The sequence below is a fragment of the Mirounga angustirostris genome, unplaced genomic scaffold (genome assembly GCF_029215605.1).
Source record: "Mirounga angustirostris isolate CCGP_5_RB_7025 unplaced genomic scaffold, mMirAng1.0.hap1 SCAF_1, whole genome shotgun sequence".
In the NCBI taxonomy this organism is placed as follows: Eukaryota; Metazoa; Chordata; class Mammalia; order Carnivora; family Phocidae; genus Mirounga; species Mirounga angustirostris.
Genome location: NW_026991709.1, coordinates 179,354,714 through 179,377,055, shown reverse-complemented (window position 1 = coordinate 179,377,055; position 22,342 = coordinate 179,354,714). Strand labels below are relative to the sequence as shown.

The window sequence follows — 22,342 nt, the reverse complement described above, 5'->3', positions numbered from 1 at the left end:
CAGATTGTTTACAGAAACCCCCCTAAAAAAACACTTAACAGTGCAGCTTATTTTTCATATTTTTTGGAAAAGCCTTTACCCTGTGTGATATTTGAAGAGGAAAGTTGGTGGGCTTATTTTTCATTTTGCTTTTATTTACTTATGCTTTCCTCTGGTTTCATGAGCTTAAGTCTTTAGCTTTTATAATTTGCTAATTTGCCTCTTGGAATCTTTGCATGCTGGTTTATCTAAGCTGCACTGCAGAGTTTCTCAACCTCAGCCCTATTGTCATTTGGGGCCAGATAATTTGTTGTTGTGGGAGCTGTCCTGTACGCTGTAGGATATTTAACAGCATCCCTGGTCTCTACTCACTGGATTCTAGTAACGTGCCAACCCCCACATCAAGTTGTAATGACCAAAAATGTCACCAGACACTGCCAGGTTTCCCTGCGGGGCAAAATCCCGCTGGTTTGAGAACCACTGCTATAATGTATAATGTATATAACAGGGTCCTTGCTTATAAGCTGTGCTATATTTATCAAACAGTTTGAGTATTTCTTGGCTGTGTTTGGGGCAGCACCTGCTCAAATTAGAGAACCATGGGAAGGAGATGGGAATGCCAATTGAGTTGTGCATGATTTTATTCGACTGGGGTTCAGGCCCTTCATGTGGTGTATGTAGTCCTGCCCTTGGCACTCCAGATATTTCAAGGGTGTAGGAGGCAGTGGAACCCAGGTAGCCAGTCACCTGCCACCCCTCCTTATCTCTCCCCTACCAGATCTCTCCAGCTTCTAGCCTTGGGCAAAATAGCCCCACTTGGACGTATCATTGGGGGGCTCCCTACTTCCCATGTATGATTTGTTTCTGGAAAGAGATGCATTGTGTATGATTTACATTTTACATTTTACAAATGACAATTTATGGGTGATTTGCTTAATTAATAGGGTATGTGTTCTCATGTCTGAACAAAGCTGGGCATCAGGCCCTTAATCAGAAATGTGACCCCTGATAAAAGCATTGTTTGTTTGTTTGTTTATTACAGAAAGTCAGATGGCCTTGTGTTGGTTTGACTTAATGCCTTTTTAAAGATTTTATTTATTTATTTGAGACAGAGAGAATGAGATACAGAGAGCATGAGAGGGAGGAGGGTCAGAGGGAGAAGCAGACTCCCTGCCGAGCAGGGAGCCCGATGCGGGACTCGATCCCGGGACTCCAGGATCATGACCCGAGCCGAAGGCAGTCGCTTAACCAACTGAGCCACCCAGGCACCCTAACTTAATGTCTTTTTAAAATAGGTGACTGTAGGGGTGCTTCGGTGGCGCAGTCGGTTAAGCGTCCGACTCTTGGTTTCAGCTCAGGTCATGATCTCAGGATTATAAGATTCAGCCCTACCTCGGGCTCCGCACTCAGCGCAGAGTCAACTTGAGATTCTCTCTCCCTCTCCCTCTGCCCTTCCTGCTCATGCTCTCTCTCGCTCTCTCTCAAATAAATAAATAAATCTTATAAAAATAGGTGACTATAAAGATTACTCATGTTTCTATGGGCTGGGGAATAAGCCCTGTGCATGTCCCTTCTTTGGCCTTAATTGAGAGCTTAGATGATCGAGACTCAGTTGTCATGTGTTTGGTTGGCATTTTAGCTCTGATAGCTTTATTGTCAAGGTAATATGCAAACATTACAATTTATATGCACTTAAGAAATGGAATGTCATCTAAACTGCTTTGTGTTTGTGATTTATTTATTTATGCCCCGCCCCCCATCCCCCATACCCATGTAGCTACTACCCAGATTAAGAATTAGACTGTTTACAGCACTGTAGAAGGTTCTCAGTTACCCTTCTCAGCCAGTAACCACTTGTCTGAACCCCCACCTGTCTGACCTGTGACTTAGTTTAACCTGTTCTTGAACTTCATGTAATCAACCAGTTTTTGTTCTTTTGCTTCTTTTTAAGAAAGCCTGATGTAGAACACTTTCAATTAAAAAAAAAATACAGAAAATTATGTAATCACTCTTCATATGATAAAAAGATCACCTTTGGTTTATAAAAAGATAATTTTCTTATATCAATTAAAAATCAATCCATTTATAAAATTCAAATGTTTATACAAAGCTAATCTGTTAAATCAGTCTTACATATTTTATGTTCACATGTTTTAAAATGATTAAGTATACAGTACACATTTTCAGGTAATCTGTGATTTCTCTTCACTTTTGTTCATGTTCATGCCATAGCAGTTTATATAGATTATTGGTCCCTTACATCCTAACTGATGTAAAATCTTTAGTTATGAAAAAAAAATTAATTTTCTGTTATCATTTTTGAGGACTGGGTTTAGTTGTTATTCCTTTGAGGAGTATGACAGTTTTACTTCTTGGTGGAAAAAGAGGATCTGGTCTGGCAGGATTTTTCTTTCAGTGCTTGTGAGGAATCTTTTGTAATAGTTTTCCAGGTAGTAAAACCTCTAAAGCCTTTTGGATTCACTGTGGTTTGCGAAGCTGACAAGCAACATCTCTTTAGGATAGTTGTGAAACAAAAACTGGGAGGGACTGACTTGTTACTTAGTCCTCATCTGTTGCCTTGGCAATAAACTAAACATTTCAAAATACTTGGGCAAATGCCACAAACAAATGATGCCTAGGGGTTACATTGTTCAAGCAGATGCACCAAGACAACGTTTAGATGATAAAGGTTGCAGAAACCATACGCATTGAAGAGGAGGTTTTTACTGTAAGTTTTCTGACTCTAATATAAGCGAAATGCGTTAGCAAAGGGAAAGTGTTCTGCTCTAAGTTTACAAATTATTTTTTAATAGCAATATGCAGTAATTTGCACTGTATTTTAGTCCAAAAGGTATACCCGTAATTACTTGGCTTTCATCAAACCAATTTAATGCCACATGTAAATGGAAAACTAGATTATACCTGTCACAGTAGCTGAAGGTTAGGGTGATTCAGGGAAACATAAAATACAATCTCCTTGTCTAAGTAGTTTGTTTTTTTTTTAAACCTGTGTTCTCACTTTGTAAAGTAGTATTCATAGAAGTATATTTGTTGCCTGGGTGGCAATACCTGCAAGTCAATAAATGAACATTTGTTACAGTATCTATTATTTTACTAGAGATCATTCATTAAATATTTTGGGGACTGAACAGATTATAGGGGAAAAAAAAAAGGATTCTTTTGACCAAACAGGAGGGATTTTCTGTTTTGTTGGACTCAGTGGGAGATAGATACATCAATCCTATTGCAGCATTAGAGTTTTGAGGGGGACAGGCTACGATGGGGGAATTAGAAATTCAGGGAGCCTCTTTCGCTCCTTTCTGTTTTCTTGAATTCTCAGTCTTTGGTGGTAAGCGACATTTGTTTTTTCAGTCTTGATTTTGAAGTGTTGCTACTTTGACGATACATTTGGTGAAAATCATATGATTCCTCATAGATGACTTGACTGTCAAAGTCATTTCTTCTGCCCATTTTGGTGGAAATACTTGATGTTTTTCATCTATAACTGAGATTATCTTTATCTTTGTGAGCTGTTGGTGATGAGGTGACACATGCAGTGATACAAATCTGGAACTCCCGATGCTGTGGGTCAGAGATTACAATAAAAATATGAATGTTCATTTCAGAAGCAATGCCACTTTAGATTTTACAGAGGGATTTCACCCAATTACAGATAAAGGGATGTCTCAGTTTTAGTTTTTTGTTTTTTGTTTTTTTCCTTTTTGGAGAGCGAGAGAGAGAAAGGCGGGGAGGGGCAGAGGAAGAGGGAGAGATGGAATCTTAAGCAGACTTCACACCCAGCATGGAGCCCGATGCGGGGCTTGATCTCACAACCCTGAGATCATGACCTGAGCTGAAATGAGGAGTTGGACGCTTAACCAACTGAGCCAACCAGGCACCCCTCAGAGTTTTAGTTTTTAATTAATTAGCATCCTAATTGAGAAGGAAAAAAAGCCTCCAGAATTTAATTGTCTTGAACAGTTCCGTTCCCTTTTCTGTGACTTGGTGACCTAGGAACATTTATGTACCCAGCATATCCCCGCAATTGACCTAGCTCTGCCTCAGTTTCCCCTTCTGCAGAATGGGGCTGCTGCTGTCCATATGGCACAGTTGTTGGGAGGATTGAAAGCCCAACTGATTTTAAACATCCCAGCACAGTTCCTGGCTCTACAACAGTTGGTATTTTTATTCCTTTTATGATAAGAAAACTATGTTGTGTTAGTGGAAGCCAGGCAGGTAGACTTCATTCAGTTCCTCGTGTATCACAGACCAATAGCATGGGGTCCTGACCAGGTGATTTAAGTCACTAAGTCTCAGTTTCCTTGATTGCAAATTGGGAATCACAGAATTTATCATTTAGAGTTGTGAGGAAAAAAAGATAATATATTTAAACTAAACAGAGTGGGTCTGGGCATGTAATAAGCATTTAGCAACAATAATAGCTGCAGCTGTTGTTATGATTATTGCCATCATTTTTATTATTATTTAAGTATATATCCACATCGCTAAAGGTTTGTTGCCATTTCCATAGCCCAGCTACTATCATCTCTCCCTGTATTGTTGCAATAGCTTTCGAACACTCGTCCCTCTGTTGGCACAAAGGGCCTGCACAACTGGCCTTTGCCTATCCCACCCCCTCCCACCCAGCTCTGCTCCCACATTGCTTCCCTACAGTTCTTTTTGTTCTTCAGCCACCAGGGACTTCATTTATTTCTCCAAGCATGTTATGCTACCCCTTGCACAGGGCCTTTGCATATGCTGCTTTTTCTCCTTGGAATAGTCCTGTCCTCTTTTCCCTTCCCCTTTTACCTCTTCACTTGGCTACCCACCCCTTTCTTAGATATCCTCCTGGGTCCTTGTACTTAACCTTAACTTTTGCCTTATATTTAATTATTTAAATCACTTGTCATTTTATACTTTTTTTGTGTGTTCATTTGATGAATTGTCTCTCCCGCCACCCCAGACTATAGGTTCTCATAGAGCAGAGATGATGTCGGATTTGGATTACCATTGTACCTTCATTTAGTGCCCCACCACACTCATTTGCTAGGGGAGGGAGTGACTAAGTGGATGACTGACACAGTAAGAGAAAATATGTGGGCAGCCTTTGAGGAGAGACAGGAGGTTGTGGGGTGTGAGGTTCATCCCTGGGAGAATGCATCTAGAGAGGGCAGATTAGCTAAAGGTCTGGCCCTCCATGGAGGAAGAGCAGTGTGTTTATACAGGAGGGTAAATGTGGAAATGAAGGAATGCAGGGAGGAAGGAAAGAGTTGGGCAGGAAATAGTTGTGGAGTGTTGGAAAGGGGAAATAACTGAGAAGTGACTTGATAGAAAATTGTGCATTTGTTTCCTCTGCTGTAGTTCTTATTTGTCTGGTTTACACATTGGTCAGCCTTGCTTTTTTTTTTTTTTTTAAGTCTGTTTTTACAGTGTTTACTTTATCCCCCTAGGATCCATGTCCACTTATTTACACAGACAAACTTACATACCAAAAACGAGCAAAGAAACAATAGCAGTTTAGCCTTTGTTTTGTCCTGCTTTGCTAGGATACTTTCCTCCCTCCCCCCCTTATCATTTACTTTCACTCTCTTATTATTTCTTCTGTCAAAAAGCACAAAAAGATGGGGTGCCTGGGTGGCTCCGTTGGTTAAGTGTCTGTCTTCGGCTCAGGTCATAATCCCAGGGTCCTGGGATTGAGCCCCGCATCGGGCACCCTGCTCAGCGGGAAGTCTGCTTCTCCCTCTCCCTCTGCCTGCCTGTCTGCCTACTTGTGATCTCTCTCTCTCTCTGTCAAATAAATAAATATCTTTAAAAAATATGCAAAAAGAAGCATAAATTTATATATGTTCCCTACACTGAAGTGGATTTGAATCCCCTTTCATGCTCTCCTTACCATTTCTAACTGTTTAAAGCTTTAGCACTTGCTTCTCATCTCAGTCATTCATGTCACTTAAATGGACAGGGAGACTTTTAATTTCATTTGGACATTATGTTAAATTAAGATATAATTCTCATCACATAAAATTCCACATTTTAATGTGTTCACGTCAGTGGTTTTTAGTATTTTTCACTATCTTGTACAATCATTACCACTATCGAATTCTAGAATGTTCCCATCCCTGTAAGAAGAAGCCCTGAAACTATAAGCGGTTGATCCCAATTTCTCTCTCCCCCATCCCTTGGCATCCACTGATGTACTTTCTGTCTTGATGGATTTGCTTACTGGATATTTCGTATAAATGGCATCATGCAACATGTGGCCTTTTATGTCTGGCTTCTCTTACTGAGCATAATGTTTTCAAGGTTCCTCCTTGCTGTAGCATGTGTCAGTTCTTCATTCCTTTTTACAGCCAAAGAATGTTCCATTGTAGGGATATACCACATTCCTTAATTGATGGACCTTTGAATTGCTTCTGCTTTTTGGCTATTACGTATAATGCTGCTCTCAATATTCTTTTTTTTTTTTTTTTAAGATTTTATTTATTTATTTGAGACAGAGAGAATGAGAGAGAGCACATGAGAGGGGGGAGGGTCAGAGGCAGAAGCAGGCTCCCTGCCGAGCAGGGAGCCCGATGCGGGACTAGATCCAGGGACTCCAGGATCACGACCTGAGCCGAAGGCAGTCGCTTAACCAACTGAGCCACCCAGGCGCCCTGCTCTCAATATTCTTGTATAAGCTTCTCTGTGGACTTGTGTTTGGTCTTCTTGAGTATATACCTAGGAGTAGAATGGCTGTGTCCTGTGGAAACTCTGTGTTCCACCTTTTCGAGGACCTTGGAGACTTTTTTCGACAATAGCTGTACCATTTTACATTCTCACCAGCTGGGTACTGGTTCCAGTTCTATTTCTCCATATTCTTGCCAACACTTATATTTTCAGTCTTTTGATCATCACTCTTATAGTATATGTGGAGTGGCCATTGTGTCTTACTCTTTAAATGGTGGTTTCTGGTGGGCCGTGATTAGTCTCTCTCCCCAACTCCTTTCATTGAAAACAAACGATGTTACTCTTATCATTTTTGTTGGACCTGTATTTCGAACTGGGCCTTTTCTAGGACTGAGGGAATCTTGAACAGTGTTTGAAACACTACTTTAGGATTGGAAAGGACGTGCTTGGAGAAAGTAACTGAACCGGAAAATGGCAGTTATGGCCTACAAATTAGGATTTATTCCACCAAAATAAGCCTCAAGTAAATATTCTCGTGTGTAAATTATAGAAGCCTATCATTATAGGAAAAAAAAAGGTAAAAAAAAATTGGGTAATAAAAATTTATGTCTTTCTATGTTTTTTCCCCCCTTGTTTAACATTTTTTTTAACTTTAAATGCTTATTCTTCATATGCTGTTACCACGATGATTATTCATTTGTAGGCTAATCTTATAAGATCCTTTAAATCCTGTAGAAAAGGCTCTGCTAACATTAGCCAACCCCATTTTTTATTCTGTTGTTTGGAGTGGATATAGCATCATGGGTGAGGGCCCAGCACTAGGAAGTGTAAACAATTACAGATTCTTTTCTTCACGTTCATTAGATGTAGTTTAGTATTTTAAAAAAAGTGAAAATTCCTCGCCTTCCACTGAAGTTCAGCTCTCTTAACCCCTCCTAAAATTCTGTAAATGGCCTTTCATCATAAACCTAGACAGTGTCAAATCAACACCTATATATTTTGGTTACTATGTAAGATCACCACCATCACCCATAAACATGTAGTGAGTACTTCAGTTGTGTGGGGAAGCTGGTCTCTGATCTTTAGGAACCTATAGTTGAATCCAAATGGCATTGATTACTGTGGATACAGGGATGTGAAGGATTTGCAACATATACCAGGCAGGAGGAAGCCAGTGAGGATAAGGATGGAAGAGGCAACGATGATACGTTCGATGTGGCAGTAGAAGACATCACTCCCAGATTTCCTGCAGTAAAGAAGCATACTGAACTCTGATTATTCTGGGAAGAGAAAATTAAGAAAAAATGTTGGAAGGAGACAACTATTTGTTGAGGGCCAATGGGTGCCAAACAGTGTTGCAGGTTGACTGTAGAGTATGGAGGTGAGAGCTAGGGCTCTTGGAGTCACGTGGCTTCTAATTGGATCTTGGCTGTGATAGCTCCTATTTGGGTGATTAAGGTGAAGATGAGAGTGTCTGCAATCTACGCGGTTGTTGTGAGAATTGGAGGGGATCACTGTAGGTAACTCCTCTATTCAGGGCCTGACACGTAGTTAGCACCCGATAAATAGTAACCTTGTTGTGGTCAGAATTGTTTGTAATTGCTGTTATTTTATAATTTAATTATTTCCATCATTACTCGAAGAAAGTAGTATTACACTCATTTTTCATGTGAGAAAATGAGGCTTATATAATCAAGAGATTTGCCTGCAGGGGTGGTTCTCGTCTGGGGATGATTTTGACCATCCCCCCTCCCCCAGGAAATTTGATAATGTCTAGAGAAACACTTTTGGTTGTCATACTTGGGGTGCACTGTGATAATAATATATAGTGAGTAGAGACCAGGGATGCTGCTGAACATTTCACAGTATACAGCACAGCCTCCATAACAAAGAATAATCCAGCCTAAAATGTCCGTAGTGCCAAGATTGAGAAACCCTGGCTGAGAGTCATGGACCTTCTAGGTAGAAGAATAGGATTTGAACCAGCTTTTCTGAATCGTATGTTTATACTTCCCCCTTGAAACCATTCCATTTCTTCAAGAGAATCCAAGGAGTGAAATAAAGGAAGTTTTTGACAAGACCTTTTAAGATAGTCTCATGCCTTGAGACTCCAATATGCCTTTATGGGGAGGGTGACAGGCCAAGTCCAGAGAAACCGAGGTGATGTGGGAGGGAAACGCTATTCATTTATTCTTTCACCGTTCATTCCTGTATTGATTGGATATTCATGTATTGATTTATGTGTTGATCGTTAATTCTCCAAGCACTTAGTGAGCATCAACTGTGTGCTAGTTGATGGTCTCTGTTCTCATGCAGCTTCTCTTCTCCTAGCCAAACATTACCCTGAAATGCGAGAGAACATTTCTGAAATGTAACATAAGAGAAAAAATTATTCAATATATGAAAATCCAGTTTATGAAGTTGTCTGGTTGGGACCTTCCCATTAATCTTTGTTTATTCATTGACAACTCAAACACATCCATTCACTGCCATTTTCTTGCTAGGCACTGTGTTAGGTCCTGATACCGTATACTTAAGGAAATCTGTCTTCTATTTGTCTTTCCAGAAACCCTCATATTGCCCTCAGAAAGAATTTGCAGTTTTATCATTCTCATTACCAGTAAAAATCTTTTCAGAAACAGGAGATGTTTGGTCTGGATTTCAGATGACTTCTGGAATTGAGGTTAATACTTGGGGAAGGAAGATTCTTCCTTGGATATTTACTGAGCCCTGTGGTTTACTTTTAATAAGTATTTTAGTATGAGCTACTTTGCTGGGTTTTGTGGGCAGAAGCATAAAATACCTAATTTCCCTCACAAAAGTAAATGCTCCACTTACAAAAAAAGAATGGAATAGGAATAAAGTGATTCTATTTTTTACATGTCTATTTGGATAGACATTTCCTTACTGATGGAAAGCAAGTATGTACACACATACCTCAAAAAGGTCTTGATTCTCAACAGTTTGTACTTTTATCCCATGAAAAAGCAAGAATTGTTACTCTTACTATTATTATGAATTCCATTGACCCAATACCTCAGTGTTTTTTTAAAGATTTTTTATTAACCACAAATTTTCCCATAGTGAGGAAGAAGTAGACAGTTCCTCTGGTGCTGGGAAGTCCCTTTTTTAGAAGTGTATATTCATCATGGATGAGCTAGGCTAATATAGGTATATTTTGTGTGTATATATGTATGTATATATGTGTATGAGTGTGTATGTGTATATGTGTGTATGTGTATGTATATATGTGAGTGTATATATATGTGTATGTATCTGTATGAGTGTATATGCGTCTGTGTATGTGTATGTGTGTGTGTGTATGTGTGTATATGTGTGAGTGTATGTGTGTATGTGTATGAGTGTATTGTGTGTATGTGTAAGTTTGTATGCATGTGAGTGTGTGTATATATATGTGTGTATACGTGTGTGTGTGCATGTGAGTGTATATGTGTCTGTGGTATGTGAGTTGTGTGTGTGCGTTTCTGTTCTTGACTAACCAGAAGGAAGATTCTGCAAGGCCGATGTCCCCTGTGGTATACATAGGGAAGAACTGAGTCAGCACCACGGAGCTCGGTTTCACTGGTCACTCCTGCATAATCTGAACCATTTAAACAGTTTAAATATACTTGCGCTGTCTTGAACAATTGACTTTTTTCACTGTGGGGCAGCCAACTGTATGATCTTTCTGAAGTTCCAAAAATGCATAACCATTTGTCATGACAGATAGTATAGTGTTTTGTTGTCTGATCAATTTTTGCTGGTTTGGTTCATCCCTGCTCTCCTCCTGTCAACAATCTCTTTTGAGCACTCTGCACACTTATTGGGGAATGAGGCCTCCTTTTTATTCTGTTTCTCCTTTCCTTTTCCTGTTCTTTACTACCGACTTCTTTTTTTCCTATGATTCTTCGATGCCCACCGCTTACTAAGTTTTTATGGTTAACTCTCAGAAATTATATATGCTAGCACTCGTTATTATTCTCATGTTTATTTTTGTTACGAGAATTTTGGAAAGTTTGTATACACAAGTGCAACTGAGAGTGGATAGGAAGAAGATGTGACTTGCTTTTGTGATATATGATGACAAGATTTTTTATTTGGCCCTGATGTTTATACTCTCTGCTTCTCTTGGTTCTACTTTCCAAGAGCCTCCAAAGGCTCTCAGAGTGGCCTTGGAGAGGCAGAGACCGTCTTCAGCGAGGGAGTTCTGAGCACCAGGAAGGTGTGGAGTGTTGGCCATCTTGTGGAAGGCCAGCATGATGCAGCCCTGAGAATTCGCCACCTGGGATTTTGTCCCGTGAATTTAAAAAGCTCTGAAACCACTGCGTGCTGTTCATTAGAACAGGGAAGCCACGTTGGGGTATGCACGGAGCTCACACATCTCTAGTACACATGTAGTGTTCAAGATTCTAAATCTAATTTTCAAATAAAGCTTGTCACTTTCTAGATGTGTTGTAGAGCCAGAGGTTACAGGAATCCTTCTCTGACTTTTCACGCACGTTCCATTTAAACTCACAAGAAACTGAGTCTCTAAGATGATGTAATTTTGCCTTGCAGCTTTTTATGACCTTACAGTTTCCTTTTGCCTTCTTAGCTAACCAGGTCAAATTAGAAAAATCATTCATCTATGGCCACATGTTTCTTAACCTCCTCTCCATTTCTTCCGCATTTGTAATTTTTGTTCTTCCTTAGCTGGAAGCTAGAATTTAAAGTAACGAATATTGTAACAACCATGAACTATTTAACTAAAATTTTAATGGTTACTCGATATTTTATTTATCTACTTATTTTTAATTTAATTAAAAAAACTTTTTTCTTATTACTCGATATTTTAAAGGTACTCTGAGCTAAAAACCAAGACGCTCTATATGGTCCTCTCTAGCTCCAATTATTTAAAGATTTTTTCTTTACTTGCCACAGAGGGGAAAAAGTATGAGGACTTCCCTGACCACTTGATGTTATAATTAATCACAGCTGCTGGTTGGTTTCTTTCCTAGTGATTAAGAACATTAGTTATTATGTATTTTAATCATTTACTTATTTGCTCGTTTAGTCACCTCTTCCACTAGACTATACATGCTGTAAGGACAGGAAGAATGTTAAAATTTTGTTTCCTCTTCCTCAGTACCTAAAATATGCACAATATATAATAGATAATAAATATTTGGTGAGTGAAGAAATGTGTTTTTAGAGGAATGGCATATAGAGTTATTATAATTAAGTCCATTTAATGTATGCTAGTTATGTGAAAATCTACCTTGCAAAGCAAATTTTGGGTGCAGACTATCTGCACCCAACTTTCTTAATTGAGGGATTCATTTTACTATTTTTTTAACAGAGATTCTTTTTTAAATGAGGAATTCATGTAACAATAAAAAGGTTCTTTTTTTTTCCTCCCCAAGATTTTATTTATTTGAGAGAGAGAGAGAGAAACAGCATGAGAGGGGATAGGGTCAGAGGGAGAAGCAGGCTCCCCGCCGAACTGGGAGCCCGACGTGGGACTCGATCCCAGGACTCTGGGATCATGACCTGAGCCGAAGGCAGTCGCTTAACCAACTGAGCCACCCAGGCGCCCCAATAAAAAGGTTCTTAACTGAAGAGCCAGTTTATAATTTGAAGCTAAGGCTTCTTTCCCTAGAAAAATATATTTAGCCTATTGTAAATTTGTACATGGAACAGTAAGGTTTATGGACTTTTATATGTGCATCCTTGAACCCATATGCTAAGAATTCAGGCTCTTCTCTCTGAAGCTTTGTATAAGGAACAAAACTCTGATAGTTTGGAGATGGAGCTCTTTTACTTAAAACTCTGTGAGCCTATGGACTTGTAATCAAAACCACAATTACTGTTAGATTGGTTCCATGTGTAATTAAGACAGGAAAAAAATACAAGCCAGTAAAATGAGTAATGCAAGGAAATTCTGATGCACAGCTTCCTTTTGAACAGGGCTTTACACACTCATCCCTGTGTACTTCTCTGTTGAAGATTCTTATCTTGGCTGCATAGATTGTTCGGAATTTTCAACCTAAAGGAAAACAGTGTGGTCTACTTTTTCTTGGTGGAGCACCCCCAAGAAATTAATTCTGCCTGGGCCAGATTCTCTTGTACATGATTTCCCCCAGCACGTTGGCTGGTGGTCTTATTGCCGGACTTGTCTTTTATTTAAAATTCCTGTGGGACATGATAGCGCTCACAGAGCCATGTTAGGGATGCCATAGTCTACCTCAGACCCGAGGAACGCTTGGATGTTATTTTATTGCCTTGAGCAGTCTGTGGATCTCTTACTTCTTCATTCTGATTAATGGGGAATTCAGAACTGTATTAGGAGATAGTTCACCTGAACTATTATTGCTTTCATGGAATTAATGATCAGAGATTGGCTAGTGCCCAAAGCAAATACATGAACTGTGCCTAATTTTACATTGACCTGCTTCTGAGACAGTTGCTTAACAAAGGCCTTTTATATTGATTAAAGCCAATTAATAAATGGAAATGAAATCTAATTTCTTTTACACCTATGGCTGAGTTTGGTGCGTCTCAATGACCTATATACAGGTAACACCTTTGTTTACTAGGTGCAGTAATTAAGGCAGGACACTTTATTGCCGTTCTGTGGTAGATAACCACTTCGATACCTTTATTTGCGTCAAAGTGCTCTTTACACAGCCTTTGAGGGACTGACCTCATCGAAGCAGTTAATCTTCCAGTGACCTATTTTGGAGTAATATGGACACAGAGGTGCTTCTCTAGAGTTGATCTAAAGTATTGTGTACTTAGTAACTAACTTAGCTGTTGTGAATGCCAGAAACTTAAGAGTTGGCCATATATTTGATGGTTCTTTCTGTTTAGCAACTTTGTTGGAAAGCTACTTGGTAGATCTTTTTTTTTAAAATATGAATATGTAGGTATATAAGATTAGACTTTTTACTCACTAATAATTCAGTCACTATTTACTGACTATATACTTGCTATAACAGTAGTTATTGGGGATTCAATAATGAACTAAAAAAGTAGGATAACCATTTAAGTTTTAGTCCAATTGAATACCTTCAAGAGGCAAAGGTGGCACTCTTAATAATTACTCTGGGACAACAGGTGTAAACTGGGACTGTTCCAGGAAAACTGGGATGAATGGTCACCTTAGTTAAAGCAGGCATGGTCTCTGTCCCCATGGAGCTGCAGTCAGTGGAGGAGATGGAGTTTACTTCAATAATCAGATGATAAATACTAATTTACAGCTATAAAAACATTATAAAAGACCATATAATAAGGGAATTTGACTTTGTCTTGGGGTTAGGGAAGATCTCCCTAAGGAATTAAATTATGTGCTGAGATCTGGAAGAAGGTAGAGATTAAGTATTTCAGAAGGAAAAACAGTGTGCAAAAATTTTGGGGGTGGGAAGGCAGTATGTGTGCCCAGGAAAAAACAAGAAGATCAGAGTGACTCAAACATAGATCTCAGTGCAGAGTATGGAGTGGGATGAGCCTGGGAAGCTTGGTAGAGCCCACACCACACAGGGCCTTTACTGCCCTGGAAGGATTGAGATCTTTACCCTAACTGAAATGGGAAGCCATCATAGAATTTAAAAGGTGGGTGTGGGGGTATATAGGTAGGTGGGTAGGTCACATGGTCAGATATGGTTTTTGAAAAGATCATTTGGACTGAAGAGTGAAGAAGAGATTGAGCAGGGATGGCTGGACTGAAGCAGGGCAGGGAGCAGGAGTAAATCTGGAGAGGGTGGTTAGGTAACTCCTCTGGCTGTCCAACTGAGAGACTGTGGTGACTTTCCCTAGGGTGGTAACTAACAGTGGAATTGGAGCAAACGGATGGATTTGAGAGAGATTTAGGAGCAAAACTCAAAAGCACTTGGAAACGGAGTCCTTGGAGACATGGGGAATGAAGGGTGTTTAAGATTGTTTTGAGTGTGTCCGGTCAACCTGATTTGTAAATTAAAAATGAGAGCACCGAGCAGAAACCACAGAACAGATAGAGCTGGCTTCACTGACTTCTCAGATAGTCCCTGAGCGGCTGGAGATCGTTTCTAAGAAGTTTGAAACTCAGAAATATCCTCTTTTTTTTTTTTTTCTTTTTTATGGTTCAGCACACTTTTTCTCTTTCATTTTACAATGTGCTATAAACATTTTTCCACGCACTGGACAAAAATCTGTACGAAACATCGAGGACTGAAGTTGGGTAACAGAGAGTGATCGCTAAAATAAGTATTGGCATTAGGTTAAGGCCCAGGGCCTGGCAAATGCCTGCCAGGGACATTACACTAGAGGAATGTCTTCAGTACTCCTTTGTGGGGCCCTGCACCTACCCCTGGAAACTCAGAGATATTTTAACCTTTCAGTATCACCAGGGTGCCATGTAGTGTGTGGAGGAGGAGTAGCATAAGGAATGAGTTGGGTGTGGGGGGAGAGTATAGTTTTTTTTTACATTCTTATGCAAGAGTTGAACTACTGTATGATCCCAACTGGTATTGCTGTGTCATTGATTTCTTACCCTGATCTCTTCTCAACTAGCCTGTAGGGCAGCGTGACTAAGGTATCATTTAGGAGGCCAGGGCAGTAATTTTCTAAATAATACCTTAGTGCATTGAAGGGGTTAAGGGAAGGATTCCCAAATGCTTCATCCGTGACCAGGCTGTATCTTAGACATTGGGCCAACTGGTTTATTACATGGTTCTTTTATAAGGCCGTTGCTCATATTGGAGTGTGATGTAATAGAGCTTATGAATTAAAAATAAAAACCCACAGGGTCACGTGAGTGTGTATTAACACCAGTGAACTAAGTATATCTTTCTTTGTAGGACATAATGTCGTGGGTAGGAGACTTTTGCTTTTGCAAATGGCATAGTATCAGGCTAACATTAGTGTTTAAATATTTGCCAAATGATGACATAGTGTAGGTTGCTTCTTTCTTAGACTGGATTCTTGTTTCATTCATTCCGCCTTTCTTGCTGATACGGCATGCACACTTTTTAGTGACAGTTAAACCAGGTCTATCTCTGGGGCCTTCCTGCACTCTTAGTTCAGACACTGTACTAAGAACATCAAAATCTATATGAGCATAAGAAAAATTCTCTTTACTCCTTAGAAATTAAATATCAGTTTTATGGCATTCTAAAAATTTTTAATATAGTATCTTAAATTTCTTCCCCAAATATGGTTTCAATTAAATAAGAGGAAGAAGTTTCTCTTCACTTCTTTTGCTGAGCTCTTTTATCTTGGTAAATTATGAAATTTCTGCCCCAGTTGAGACACAGAGATTCAGTTTCCATTAGTAGTCAGTTTTGCGTGACTGGAGGTGAGGAAGGATGTTGTTAAAAATTCCAATTTTCTTTTAATTTTTGGTCTCTTCCCTTTTTGCTTTTCTTTATTTGTTGTAAGCTGAGTATTTTAAGTAGGCTCACCTATCTTTGGTCCTTCATCCTGAGCATGGCATTGGCTAGCCAGAAGAATTGGATATTATTTTTCAAAAGTTTAGTACAGATTTTGATGTCTCATTGTAGGATTTAACACTGAGAATGACCGAGGCCAGTGTTCAGGGATAATTCAGGTGGCTTTGACTCCTGCTCGCCAACTCATTACTTTACTAAGCATTGAGTCGTATTTTAGATTAAATGTGGTTAATTTTTTCCGTTCAGTTCTTAAAACACTGAGTTAGATATGTGGCTTGAGTTGAAACTCTGTTCCTGGATTATCGTTCACTATGAACTTGAACAGCCCAAAGATTTATTTGATGGCAATATGCTCAGCTTTTAAAATTAAAAACTAGAGCTAGAATTCAAAATAACTTTTTTAACATGCCAGTTTTGATCTTTGATCAAAAGATCAGTTTTGATTAACTCCCTGAAAAGACATGTAACTTAAGCATTATGTGTGTAAGTGGGGCATGTGTGTTGCTGTAAGTTTATTAGTCTTTCTTAGCTTGAAGAACCCTCATTAGTGACAAGGAAATAATAACGCCTACCTTCAAGGGCCACTGTGAGAGATAAATAAGACCATTCATTCATATGTTCCTTCAACAGATATTTCTTAAGCATCTACATCGTGCAAGGCCCCATAGTAGACAATGGGAATATGACAGAAGCAAACAAAACTCTCGCCCTCATGGAGCTTATATTCTGCTTAATATTTGTAAAGCACATTATGGGTGATCAATAAATGATAGCTCTAACTGTCGCTACAGAAAATTTTTCTAAAACTTATGGTCTAAGGTACGTTGTTAAATTATTTGAGGACTTTCCTTATTTTGAATTTGAATTAAATAGGGGTATTGAAGAATTTCTGTAGATGTATTTGCACATTAATTTTAAGGTTTTAAAGTAGTGATTTTTAACTCTGACTGCACATTAGAATGAGCTGGGGGGCTTTTAAAAAACTAAAATACCAGGGGCGCCTGGGTGGCTCAGTCGGTTGAGCGGCTACCTTCGGCTTGGGTCATGATCCCAGAGTCCTGGGATCGAGCCCCACATCAGGCTCCCTGCTCAGTGGAGAGCCTGCTTCTCCCTCTCCCTCTGCCTGCCTCTCTGCCTACTTGTGCTTTCTCTCTCTCTCTGTCAAATAAATAAATAAGATCTTAAAAAAACAAAACAAAACTAAAATACCGGTTTCTCAAGGCTGTCCTCAGAGATTCTGATATGATTGGTCTAGGGCGGGACACAGGCCGTGGTATTTTTTTAAAAAGCTCCTAAGGTGATTCTAATAGGTAGCTGTGGTCGAGACTTATTGCTTTACATGTAGGAATATCTTATGAGTATTTACACATCGTGGGTAATCATAGATTTGCTGTTTGTATATCAGGGTGATAGCTTGGTGTGAGAGAGGAACTATACCATAAGCTATAGATTGAAGAATTTCAGTGATAGGTTTCAGAATAAAACATGTTGGCTTCAGAGAACCAGGATATGGGGACTGTAGGCATGACTGCCACAGTGCATCTGTCACCTTAGGTAAGTCCTCTTAGCATTCAGTATTCAGTATTCTCATCTTTAAAGTGAGGGGTTTGTTTAAGGACAGGGAGGGTGCCTAACAGTACTGGCTTCTTGCTGTGCTATAGTGTATTGATTACCTGTTACCAGAATGACTTTCCTGGCATGCTGCCTTGTTCCTTCCCTTCCCCAAAGCTAACCAGGCGAGTGGTAGACATCTAACCAGAGCCTGCCAGACCATCATTGGGCCAACAGACAGCTAATTCACTCTTGAGAGAGTTTGAGTAAAGCTACAGTGTTATTGTAGTGTGTGAAGCACAGAAGCTTGAGGAAGGGTTGGGGGACCTGGATGATCACCTTGGACCCATTGTCTACTTCGGTGTGAACCGAGGCCAACTGCACAAAGAGAGACTACGTAGAGGAGGTGTGCGGAGAGGGGCACAGATTTCACAAGAATGCCACTAGATGACCCATGAGAGTGATGGCATGGAGAGCTTTGTCTTTGACTTCATCCCATTTGCAGTCCCCAGGGCCCCAGCTGTATTTAATTCTTGTCCTTGGGCAGCTCTGATACCATCTGCCGTTTCCTTATCGTTTTTCCTTCCTCATACTCCCTTCAGTGGGTTTCTGCCCTTTGCAACCCATATACTTTGAGTAGGATGTTAGGATAGTAGACGCTTTTGAGAAACAAATGGGGCAATAATAAAAATAGAAACAGGGTAGGGAGAATAAGCAAAATCGTGCATGGTTGTGGAAAGAATGAGGATAGTAAGTTATAGTCTTAGCTCTGTCCCAGAATAGCTCAGTGACCTTATCCAAGGTGCCTGACACGACTAGGTTTGTCTAAAATGGGAATGGTGCAATCTCACAGGGATGGTGTAGTGAAAAATTAGATTACCATTGTAGAAATGCTTTGAAAAGGGAAAGGGGCACGTCAGTGAGGGGATTGCCTTGTAAACAGATACTTGGAGAATGTGAGTTTTGAGATGTTTGCTCTCAGAGACAGATACAATAGAGAAGAGAAGATGAGTTATAAAATATGCTGACAGGACCAAATTTTTAAGTGTTGATTTAACTCTAAATGGAAGACTTCTTTACTTCTGTCAGTTTTTAATTTTCATAGCTTGATTTTTTTTCCCTCCCAATGGTTATTATCTCATTCTCCGAGCTTCTACTTATTTGTAGCCTGAATCGTTTCCTGGATTCGTTCTAATACATATTTTTAGATATAGTTCAGTTTTTTTTTTTTTTTCATGAAGTTCTGCTGCAGATATGGGCAACAGAATGAGTTAATGGTAAAGTTATTGTTTTTCTTTCTTTGGGTTCAGTGAAGAGCAAGAATTGGGTCATGGATGCAAACGATTTAGTTGGTTGGTTTCCTTCTTGTCCTCAGTTGGCACATCATAAACGCATTTTGTTGTCTCCCACTCAGTGGGTTGGGCAGACAATGGGAGAGGTTTATAATTGGAATAGTAAGGACGTCAAGAGTTCAGGACTGAGGGGAATTGGCCCTGCAGTGAACATGCTTAGCATTTGGACACCATTAAGCCTGACTCAGACAAGATTTTCTCATCCTTCAGCATTACTCTTGAAGATAACTTTTCATGGACACAGGTAACTAAGACAGATAAGGTAAAATAAAAGGAAGATTGGATCAGTCAGTAAGTAGAATGTGTACAAAAATCTTCCCAGTCATTTATGTGTTTATTGACACCAAGTGGAATAATTTCCCAATATATTTAGACATTAATATCATTCCCTTTCTCAGAGCAACGTACACATTTGGTTTATGTAAGAGATATAAGTGTAGGAATTTTGATAGATTTTACTGCTGGAAAAACCTAGGCCATTTTCCTTGCATTTCAAATTGTTTTCTATTACTTTAATGGAAAAGGAAGGTCATCAAATGCTGCTCATAGATCTGACATTGAAACACAGGTTTCTTTCTTGTTTTTTTGAAGATTTTATTTATTTGAGGAATAGAGAGAGAGAGAGAGGCAGAGGCCGGCTCCCTGCTGAGCAGGGAGCCAGACACAGGGCTCTATCCCAGGACCCTGGGATCATGACCTGAGCTGAAGGCAGTCGCTTAACACACTGAGCCACCCCGAAACATAGGTTTCTTCATTGGCAGTGTTTATGGAGTTACCTAACTGCCTAATATTTAAGATTTCTTTAAAAGGTGTGAAGTTTATTATTTCCAGTCAAGAATGATTGGGGTATGCCATACGGTTCTTTTTTAAAACTCACCGACAAGTCGATTAAAGTTTATAGAATTATGTTCAGGGAACAATGAGTAATTTGCAGACGGTGCCTTTGTTTTTTGAGTTTTTTTGGTAGCTGTGTTGTCATTGTTTTTGATTGGTGTTAGGAACAAAAGGCAAAAATACTGAAGGATTATAGATAGAATTCTGCAAAAACAGATGTTCACCCTAAATCACTTTGTTAGGAAGACTTTGATACGATAAACTCCTCTGGTAAACTGATACAGCATGGCCCAAGGCCTCAGGCATACAAAAACACTCTGCTCAAGCAGAATATTCCAAGGGCTCAGAGGTTATCTCCTCAGAGGCAACCAAAGCCAGTCCTGAAGACAGACTTTTCTTTGGAATGTGCCGGGTGTGAGTAACCCGGGCCTGCTGAGTTGTCTTTCCTGCCCACAGGTCTAGCAATACTTTATTGCTAGTCATGGCGAATGTCATGCTGTTGTGTTTCTGGATTTTGTTGTCTTTCTCAAAGAAGTGTTGAGTTTTCTTCTGGCAGGCAGTTCATTTACCCGGGAAAGGCTTGATTTTTTTTTTTTTTTTTTAAGGTTGTTTTTAATCTTTGTGAGGTTAAAACCAGAGTAGCCTTATTGTAGACCTAGTTTATCCTTACTCCCAAGTGACGGATCTGGAGTCTCTGTTGAATTTGTACAGGTGTTTAATGGAGGCTCTGCACTTTGGTGGGGTGGACACTGGCTGTCTCCCCTCTGGGGGCGCTGAGAGTTGTTCAGCTTATAGCTTCCCAACAGATGCTTTTTTCCAGTAGTCATTCCTTCTCTGGTTGTTGCTCTTTGCTCAGCCTCGTAGAGTCTCACCCTCTGCATATACATCTTGCTATTTAGCTAAAGACTCAAGGAGACTCCTGTGAAGATTTTTAGATTCCCCCCACCTATTTTGCATAGATCCTTCCTCTCTTGCACTCTGGCCTGCATATCCCAACCAGCTCGTTCTCCCCGTATTCCAGCCCTTTTCCTCTCAATTCACTGAGATTGCTCTGCTCTGCTCAGGCCAGCCCTCTCTGCCTCACAATTGGGAAAATAACAGAAAGCTCAGTTGTCATACTGCTCATCTCATTTGTTCTTCTTCCTTCAGGGATCATAGTCGTGACATGCCTATTGTTCACTGACTGAAAACTGTTGTTTCATATATTTTCTCTAAGTAATTTTTTTTCTGGTTAATTACAGGGAGAGAGATAATCTGGTGCCAGTTATTCTGTGTCGTTGGAAGTGGATTTTTTTTTTTCTAGCATAGTTTTTATGTACTGATTAAGAACAGCACTTGAGAATCGGACATATATGGTTCAGATTTAGTCTTCAACATTATCATCTCTTGATCTTTGGCATTTTGTTGACATCTCTCTGACTTACTTGCTTTATCTGTAAAAACCCTGCGTAGGGTTTTATGAGCATTATTTGTAAAAGTCCAAGTAAAATGCTTGGTATAGCTCCTGACAAATATTAGAGCTCATTTTTTTGGTGATGGTGATACTTACTTTGGTGGTATTTGGCTTTACTTGCACCATTAAGTGAGGATGTTACAGGGCAAAAAAAAAAAAAATGCTATTCTTATGTGAGAAAGTCAAGGTGCTGCAAGTCTTTGGCTGTTAGTTGTCACCAAAGTGGAATAGGGTAAAGGAGAATGTAGACACTTTTCCTTTTCTCTGCCTGCAGAACTGTCAGAGAAGTTACACAAAAATTCATTGACGACTTCCAGGCATGATAATAAGAAGAGCTGATGCTTGTTCTGAAGTCACCCCATAGCCTTTAAAACTCCTGAACAGTGTGTGCAGAATGCCTTCAAAAATCAACCTGATGATATCTTTAATGTTTTATTTATTTTTTTTTAGATTTTATTTATTTATTCATTAGAGACAGAGAGAGAGAGAGGCAGAGGGAGAAGCAGGCTCCCAAGGAGCAGGGAGCCCGATGCGGGACTCGATCCCAGGACCCTGAGATCATGACCTGAGCCGAAGGCAGACGCTTAACCATCTGAGCCACCCAGGCGCCCTTTAATGTTTTATTTCTTAAGCTGTGCGGTGGGTGTGCTTATATTTGTCTTCACTTTTTTTAGTACACCTGAAATGTTCCATAATTTAAAAAAATCTGTCTTAGCCCCTCAAATAGTCCTGATGTATATGTTTTAAAAATACTGATTTAAATATACAAACTGCAGTATGGGATGGGTAGGATAGGTTGCACTTAAAATACATATAGAACTCTACCATATACTCTTAATGAAAGTGTGTATATGTGTATATGAAAAACTTCATTTGGAAAGAAACATCAATTTCAGGAAAGCAATTTCTTTCTGAGAAGAGAAATGGATGGGAGAAAAGGCAGGTAAGAATACAAGAAGGTCTTAAATTGAATCCATGATGTTTTATTTCTGAAAAAAATGGAATCAGATATTCAGAGTAGCATATTGAGACCTGGATGGTGTTTGTTAAATTCTTCTCTGTATGCTTGAGATACACACACACACACACACACACACAACATT

At 39.5% G+C, this 22,342-nt stretch overlaps 1 protein-coding gene across 9 annotated transcripts in view; it reads left to right on the top strand.

Annotated features, from left to right (window-relative positions):
• The window catches only part of MITF (melanocyte inducing transcription factor), a 217,014-nt gene that overhangs the window by 50,457 nt on the left and 144,215 nt on the right, over positions 1–22,342 (top strand). The window lies entirely within an intron of this gene.